A 9,018-nucleotide genomic window follows, 5' to 3' on the forward strand; every position below is an offset into this window, starting at 1 on the left:
TTGAAGCAGAGAAGTTTCCCCATATATGTTTATGTTCTTTATTGATAATTTGTTATCCAAATGTTTGGTAGTACATAACACATTAGTTATATATTATAAATAAATTTAAATTAATGACCAAAAGAGTCGAAGCATAGTCTTTAATTTCATAAGCTGTAATTCACTACATTAATTTTAGCACAACATTAGTCGTCGTAGTTCATATCTTTCATGGACGTTTTCGGTTGTCAAAAAGAAAGACATTTATCCTCAAGTTCATTGACAACTGACATATTTCATTCAAAGAGAAAAAAAAAATTAAAAAGTAAAAAAGAGAACGCTGTTCTTGATCTTGCCATCGGGGTGCATTGGTTTTAAATTTAGTCAATATGTTGATGACCATGGCGATTGGTCATCATATTTTTAGGAATAAACGGTGGTTGGGTAAGATATCTGTCATGCATTATAATGAAGTTTTGGCCTTGTGGAAATTTCGCTGGTCTAGATTTTGATGCTTGTGAACATTATTTATAGGTTAAATTGTATTAGAATACCTATAATCAAAATTTCACACCACTTATTAAAGTTAACATACAATTTTGCCCCCATTAGATACAACATTAGAAAAGGGTCGGGCCAGATTTCTCCACAGATACTGGAAATGTTTGTGACAAATCGGAGATGTTGCAGCTTTTGTCACGGCTACAATGGCATCTTAAGAAGCATAAGAGGCCCACAGTTAGCAAATGTTTTCATTGGGAATCTGGTCAGGTGGTGGATCTCCTTACTTAGTAGCAGATAAATCCATTGTACTAGTCATCCATAGAGCATATATATATATATATATATATGGAATAAGATGGCTTTGCCATCATTTGGGTATTTGCAGTTGAAACACAATGATTTTTTTTGCTAAAAGCCGGTGAGCAATTTTGTATTAGAATAAAGAAAATGGGTTACAAAAAAGGAAAAAGCTAGGACAACAAAAGAAAGATATTACAAGGACCAGTAGCTCAGCTTATGCTTGAGACTACGTGACAAATCTAAAATATATAACTGCAATCGGGTCTCTTCCATGAAGTTAGCTAGTGTGGTCTTCCTTCATAGAAGTTTGCTTCTTTGTTCTGTAAGTTTGTTGCGACATTTGTGGCCCTGTCTGTAGAGAAATCTTCTTCCCTCCAATTGGATGTAATCCATAGTTTCTCCATTTTACTCCTGGCTTTGAGCCAACGTTGCTTTAGCTCTCAAGGTATCGTACCCATTCTAAAAGCAAAAAGTGTAGGTCTTGAGTTTGACTCCACTCATAATCTACACCAGTCCCTTCTGCTAGCATTCTTAATATTCTCTAAGATGGGCAGATGGCCACACACTTCCCAAAGAAGTTTGTGTTCAATCTTCCTACACATAGTGAGCATGATATGAATTCACCTGTTTCACCTTTGTATACAACACCAATCCTAGAAACACCTGGGTTACCTTTGGATGTGGCGTCACAATTTGCTCTGACACAACCAGGAGGAGGTAATGACCGCTTCAACTCTTTAATGACAGGTGCGTTTAATTAGAGCTTTGATTTCAATCCCCATCTCTACAGCATAAGCAATTCTTCAATGTTGATGTTCATTATGCCTTTAGATAGTTGACTTGTCTGTTGTATGATTCTAGTAATAGCTTTCTTGCAATAGTTCATATCATACTCAAAGAACACTTTGTTCATATGCTTCCATATACCAAAAATTACAGCGTTCCACAAGTGCTTAGTGTTTGAACTGCTATTTCTACTTCTGCTTAATGCTTCCTATACACTTGTAAAATTCCTCCTAAACCTAACCTGATCACTAACCCAAGGCCAAGTCCAAAAGTTTGTGGAGAAATCACATGCCCACAAAAGATGGTTCAGGTCCTTAGTTGCGGTAAGTCAGCAGTAGCATCTAGACACTAGATTTATACCCTTTCTTTGTGCACTAGAGTCAGTAGTGGCTGTTGTATGCGAATAAAGAAAACAATAAAGAGACAAGGACAATAGTAATAGGGAACAACCAAGGCACATATTAGGTTGTCCTTAGGGAAAGATTTCGCCCCTTCCAATGGTGCAGAAAGGCAGCAGTGGCGTCTTCCTCACAGGATTCAATATTGTACAGTAGGTTGACTTGCACTAGAACAAACTACTCTCTAGAACAACAATATAATACTCTCTGGCAGCTATAGTAAGAAGAGAAGAAGAAGTAGGTAGGATGCGAATTTCTATTTCTCTGAGATGCCTCTATATGGACGCATGGTCCTGTATTTATAGAGGTAAGGTGGTCGGTTTCCAGATATGAGAAGGACTCATACTGTTACTCTAAGTTGGTTTCCAAAAGAGATAAACATGGAAGAGAAACCAACTCAAATTAGAACACCCACCGAAACTTGCTGTTGAAGCAGCAAAAACAAGTTTAGGCAATTGGTAAGCCACTAAGCCCGGCTCGGTGTGGGTGCGGGCGTGTGGGTTTGGGTGAGTTTTCCCTCCTAACACAAAAACATTTGTACCCTAAGGGCACACCCTTATGGTAGAGGAATGTCTCTTGTACTTCACTTGCTAGTGGTGGATAACCAATGTGGGACTATCTATTATGCACTAAAGTGGAGAGAACACCCTTTGTTCATCTCCTCCACTTTGCACACACACACACACTAATATTTAGAAATACACAAGAGCTTCCAACAGCAGCTATGTTGTTGCATGGTTTCCATGCAATAGCAGCAACCTTAGGATGGATGTAGGCATTCCAAACTTTGTTGTACTAGTACACCTTAGGCCTTTATTTCCTTCTTACCTCCTCAAAAGCTGAATAAATAGTGAATCTTCCTTGCAACTCAGGAGTCCGAACCCTGTAATCATCTTCAGTGACGTAGATCTGAGACATTTGCGTAGCCTCGCTTCATTGCAAAACTGATTGCATAGGCCCTAACCACACATCCCTACAAAGATCTACTTTTGAGCCATTGCACAGAACCCTTCTAGTTCTTCTATATCCGATTTTATGCCTTGCTAAATGGAAGTCGGGACGTTGCACTTGATAACTTCGTTGTCTATGGTGAAGTACTTACTTCTCCTTAAGTTAGCAAAATCATTATTTTCATTTAATACATGCCATCCAAGCTTCATTAGGAGGGTTAAGTTGAGTTCTCTTAGCCTCCTTATACAAAGCCCACCCTCCTCATATGGTTTATTTGCAGACCTTATCACATGTCACTGTAGTCTTCTTGGTTTCAGTAGGACTGCCAGTCCCTAGGAAATTTCTCATAAGAGTTTCCCATTCCTTTATTGAGCTGGTAGGCCATTTATGTATGCTCATGTTGTAAACAGGTATGCTATTAAGCACCGATATGATCGACTTGCTGAGTATGCTTCTACCTTGTAGAGATAACAACTTACACCTCCAGCTAGTAATTCTACCTTTGATCTTGTCCACCAGGCTAGCAACATGAGCTCTAGTTACCCTGCCTTGGACTAATGGAAACCCCAAGTACATGTCCAGAAGAGTTCCAGTCTGCATGTCCAGTATCTCTTTCACTCTTGATCTGCATTTTGATGTCGTTGAATCAACCAAAAAATATTATGCTTTTGTTTGTTCATGATCTGACCAAAAGAAATTTTGTAATTACGCCTCAAGAAGTTTAGCAACATTTCCTAAGCTCCTTAAGTCACCTTTTAGAAAGATGAAGATATCATCCGCAAAAAAGAGGTGTGAGGGATGACTTGCATACCCTTTAATTTACAATAGACAAGGGTTCAGTAAGGCCATTGTTTCTCAAAGATCCAGTTCTCTCTTTTTTCCTCTAATCTGGCTCATGCACTCTGGATATGAAATTTTCGTTATTTGGTTGGACTAACAATGTAGTTTTGCAATCCAGATGAACTATATGAGGATTTATGTTATTACAAAAGCAAAATTAAAGATAGGACTTTTAAATAATTGGACTTTGACTATTTATTATTGTCAAAACCACTAGTCGACCATTTATTCAAATACCGGACGTCGTTGACCGTGGTTTTCCCTCATTGATCGAGCGGTTTTCAAATTTACATAAAAACCCATTGAAATAAGTAACCTAAGAATACACTATTTACAATCCATAGCCTTGACCCCTAACATCACTTCATGGAAAGTTTCTCTCTCCTTATTTGAAGAAAGCAACTTAAAATATTTGAAAAAACTGAAATACACATTTTTCGCCGCCTCCAGTTTTCATTTTCCCGCTTCCGGTCCTCGAAAAATTTGAAAGTAAAATTACAAAGAACCAAATAAAACCCTAGATTCATGTTTCTCTCCTCCAACTCGAAAACTCGTCCTCCACTACACTAATATGGCCAATCTACGACATCCATAAACGACAGTAAATGGCACTTGATAAATTCCAAGAGCTTACGGCTGTAGTATCAAGACTGAGAGGTCATTGTTATGTGTGTGCCGATTCCCGCTTGGTAATTGGGCAAAAAATTCAAGAAGCCCGCCTGACACTCAAGGTTAGTTTAGTAAATATCAACCTCTAAAAATAAAGTTCAGTTCAATGTTTGCTCTCTACTCATCGTCTCTGTCTACAATCCCACTAATCCACTTCAAACCCAGTTCTAGGTCTTCTAACTTTACCTAACTTATTAAAATTTCGCACTGACGATTTTCGTTACATAACTCTCATCTCTTTAATCATCCAATTAATTGCAATATAGGTATTCCCAAAGTTTGATTTTGTTTGTGCATGTTTTTTCTTTCTTTTTGATAATAGTTGGATTTGGATGGGATAAGTTTTTGCTTGGATTTCATACTATACCCATTTTTTAATTTTGAATCACAGGAAGTGGGTGCACTCCATAACCTAGTTGGCTATTTTTCCTCAAAAAATTTGACATTTTTCTATGAATTTTTCTATGTTGTTAGTGTTTTGCGAAATCAGGTGATAAATGAGGAAACTTTCTTACGGTTATTGATCTGAATTTCGTTATGAAGAAGGAGATGACTTGGTACATCCAAAGGTAACATCTTTAACTATTAAATTTTTACTTTACGTTTCTTTTGAAGTGTAGAAATTTATGTGATTGCAAATGCAACCTGTTTGTAATCCACAAGCACACTAGTAGTTGTAATGGGTCTAAAAATGTCTGACATAGGTCGAAAAGGAGGAAGAAAACAATCAACATCACCAATGTGATGCACCAAATTGCAATTCTCTATTTAGGATTGCTTCTACTACGTAAGAAGAAGTGAAAAGAAGATTCAGTAAACCGATTGAAATGTAGATCTTCCTTAATAAGAGAACTTCTACTAAGTTCATATGAATTATTATGACTTTTCATCAGAATTTTATATAACTTGTACCATAACTAAGTATTGGTCCAATGAACACATGAGCCAGTAGGTCTAAGACAAGATTTGGTGTTACGTTTTGATGAGCTCCATTAAGTGTTTTACGAGACTGCGACTACAATGTCACAGCGTTGTTCCAACTGCTCCATGTGTCCCATATCAAGCAGACATCCACATGATATATTTAATAGATGTACGATACATATTAATGGATATGGTATAGATGAGTTTTTATGTTAGGAAGGAAAAGGTGCCTCTAATATAGAATAATATAGATAACAGCCGTGGGTTTCTGATAAGAGGCTCAAGTTCTCTGTCTCATTAGTTTTAGTCAGTGAACAAACTTGGTTTGATTGAAGGCTAGCTCAGTTTTGAAATTTCAGTATGTCTTTTATTACCTTTAGAGTTTATGACTATTTAGTACCACGTACTTTCATTTTTTTTCCTAAATTATACCTATACTTTTTTTCTCACCTATTCGTACCATGAACTCTTAATTTGTTTCAATTTAGTACCTCAATCTCTTTTCCGTTCAATTCCGTCCAATTTCACTAAGGCTCTGTTTGGCAGTAGCTACTTACACCGTATAATGTGGTACTCAACCAAGTTTAGAGTATCCAAGTCAAGTAGCAGACACACAAGAAGTTGGCTACTTTGGGCAGATGTTTGGTCCACATTCTCGTTCATATCAACAATCAACACAAATCCAATCATCAAGTTCATTCATATCAACTTAACACATCCAAAATTTGTGCCCATGTTTTAAGTTGATTCGGCACAATCAACAATCAATCCTCAATCACAAAGTAAACAACATATCCAAATTCCCATCTCTTCTCAAACCTTCTTTCACAAAACTTGATTCTTCTTCAAACCCATTAACACAAAAAACCCAATATTATTTTAACACAAAATGATTTTGTTTGATTCCAATAGCTTAGAAGAGGAGAGTAGATTAATTAGGGGGGCTCGATTTTGATTTTGATTTGTCTTTGATTATGAGAAGTAGAGATGGAGTGGATGTCTTGGAGTGAGAGTTTACTTGGTAGTGGAGAGAAGCTTGAAACTCATGAAAGAATCGAACCTCTCTTTTTTGGTGAATGAAGAAGACGAAGCCAGTCCTTTTTTTTTTCTCTCTTTTTCCGTCTTTTTCTCTTTTTCTTTCTTTTAACTCAACCTATAGATCGAAATCCATTGCTTCTACATGGATACTATTATACACACTTTTGTGATTGGGCCAACCAACTAGTAGCATAGGGTCTACAGAATTAAGCCCAAAATAATAGAACCAAACAGAAAAACCGAGACAGTGCACCCTAACCTATGAATAGGTTGGGCTATTCATGCTACCAAACAAGGCCTAACGGTTTCGCTAACGGCAATAGCGAGCTCACGTGAACAGTGTGTTTTTTTTTAATCAATCTTAAAAATTTACGTGAATATATATATATATATATATATATATATATATATATATATATATATATATATAATAATCTTTAATCAATCTTAAAAATTAATTCTTTAAAAAAAAACTATTCACGTAAATGTTTAAGATTGATTAAAGATTATTAAAAAAAAAAAAATTGTCCACGTAAATTTTTAAGATTGACTAAAAAAAAAAACTGTTCACGTAAAATTTTAAGATTGATTAAAGATTATTACAAAAAAAAAAAAAAAAAAAAAAAAAACTGTTCACGTAAATTTTTAAGATTGATTAAAGATTATTACAAAAAAAAAAAAAAAAACACACACACACACTGTTCACGTGAGCTCGCTAATACTGTTAACGAAATCGTTAGTGAAATTGGATGGAAAGGAGACTGAGGTACTAAATTGAAACAAATTGAGAGTTCGTGGTATGAATAGGCGAGAAAAAAAGTACAGGTACCATTTAGGAAAAAAAGTGAAAGTATGTGGTACTAAATAGTCATAAAGTCTTATCTTTATATGAGCATTTGTGGAGGTTTTCTGTTAAGAGCCACATTGGTTTGTTATGACAATGTTTCTCTTTTGCTTCTTTAATTCTCTGTTTTGTTTATATTTGATTGCTATGAAAAATGATATCACTGATCTATTTTTATGTTTGTTTTGTTTTGTATTTGGGTCCCCATTTTGATCATCTCTTTCCTTAGTACAATACAGTAGTACTACTACTAAGTACTAACAAACACAAACACAAACACCCATAATCTGCAAGCAGGAATTTGGTGGTCCAGTGTAGTTATAACTTATCTATTAAAAGTGCAAAGGTTTGAGTTGGTAAAAATAGTTTTATATGCATTGCTAACTTGAGTGTATATTAGTTTTATTAATGTTTTGAATAAATTTACTTATGTGATATTTTTTCACTCGAACCAGATCGGTCGATGGGTCACTAATAGTAGATTGATGAAGAAACTTCGGGTGGATGCTGCTCAAATCGGCATACTATAGACCTTTGTGGAATTTAGATGATCATTGTTAAGATTATGCCAGATAATGTTTTTACAAAAATAGTTGTGGATTCTTTAAAATTTGTGAGGTAGAGGAAGTGAAGTCATCCTTGTGACCTAGGGTAGTTTTATATTATGGCATCACATAGTCCACCATTTCTAATTTGAGTGTTCAAATTAATCTATAATGGTTTTGTTAGACAAGTACTATTAGTATTACGTACCCTTCTTTCTTTGTTTTATTTGGGATATTTAGTTGAGGCTACAGATCACTATATTCTTCAATGGATGACGTGTTTTGCTCTGAAGACAATGTTGTTTTTATCTTCACAAAGAATGAAATATTTGTTTGCAAGTTGCAACTGTAACCTTGTGCAGTATTTCGACAATGTAGTCTCGATTATTGGTTGATTAAAAGAGGAAAGCATCTCTTAGTTTAAGTTGTAATTAACCTTTTGCACTACTACATTGTCAGATTGGCACTACTACATTGTTGATGATTAACGCCCAAATTTCTGTGAGATTTGGCTTTGAATAAAACCAATAATTAAATTTGTTGTCACTAAAGAGAAAAAAAAGTATACTTTGTAAACCATCAATCAATTAAGTTTACACAAACAATTATGGGTTTAATTTGTGGGTTTAGTTGTGTTTTGTGGACATTGCACCTTTTAAAACTAAGGTTAGAAATTGTGATTTGGTTCGGAAGTATAGAAAATTTTGTTATGTATGGAATAGAAAAGTTGACTTCTCTATATGAGAAATCCAATTGGAAAATCAAAGAATTCATTAACAGTCTTTAAGAGAGGAGTAAGATTGGGAGAGGTGAAATATACATTTTCAATCCTTATTTGGATGAAGTTTGTTTGTAATTTAATTTGATCCACCCCTTTTCAAAATTGGTTTTTGGTAAAGGAACAATTACAGATAAAAGGCAAAGAATGAAGAAGACCACGTACCAAAGCATAGTGTCTTGATGTTTGGCTTGGCTTGAGCTAAGCTAAAAGCAAGAGTTACCTGCTTTTTACTTGCCAAATTAGTAATTTGTCAACTGTTAGATGCGTATGATCGTGTGGTTGGTCCCGTGAGTGAATTGAAGTGTCAAAGTTATATGTCCCTAGAACCCCTCCCAAATTGGGAAATTTAAATAAGAGAAAATCGACAATTTAAAAATATTATAAATTAAAAAGGATGACTCCAGTACTAGTCAGTATTATTGACATCATTGCATCATTACGACAACTTCCTGAAAACCT

General features: G+C 35.2%; 1 long non-coding RNA gene across 1 annotated transcript; it reads left to right on the forward strand.

The window, feature by feature from the left end:
- Positions 1-1,077: 1,077 nt before the first annotated feature.
- On the forward strand, positions 1,078-8,078 carry LOC147480471 (uncharacterized). Its single transcript, XR_015206934.1, has 3 exons — positions 1,078-1,530; positions 4,902-4,996; positions 7,689-8,078. It is a non-coding gene; the product is annotated as an uncharacterized LOC147480471 (long non-coding RNA).
- Positions 8,079-9,018: the final 940 nt, after the last annotated feature.

Source organism: Coptis chinensis, chromosome 8 (genome assembly GCF_015680905.1).
Source record: "Coptis chinensis isolate HL-2020 chromosome 8, ASM1568090v1, whole genome shotgun sequence".
In the NCBI taxonomy this organism is placed as follows: domain Eukaryota; kingdom Viridiplantae; phylum Streptophyta; class Magnoliopsida; order Ranunculales; family Ranunculaceae; genus Coptis; species Coptis chinensis.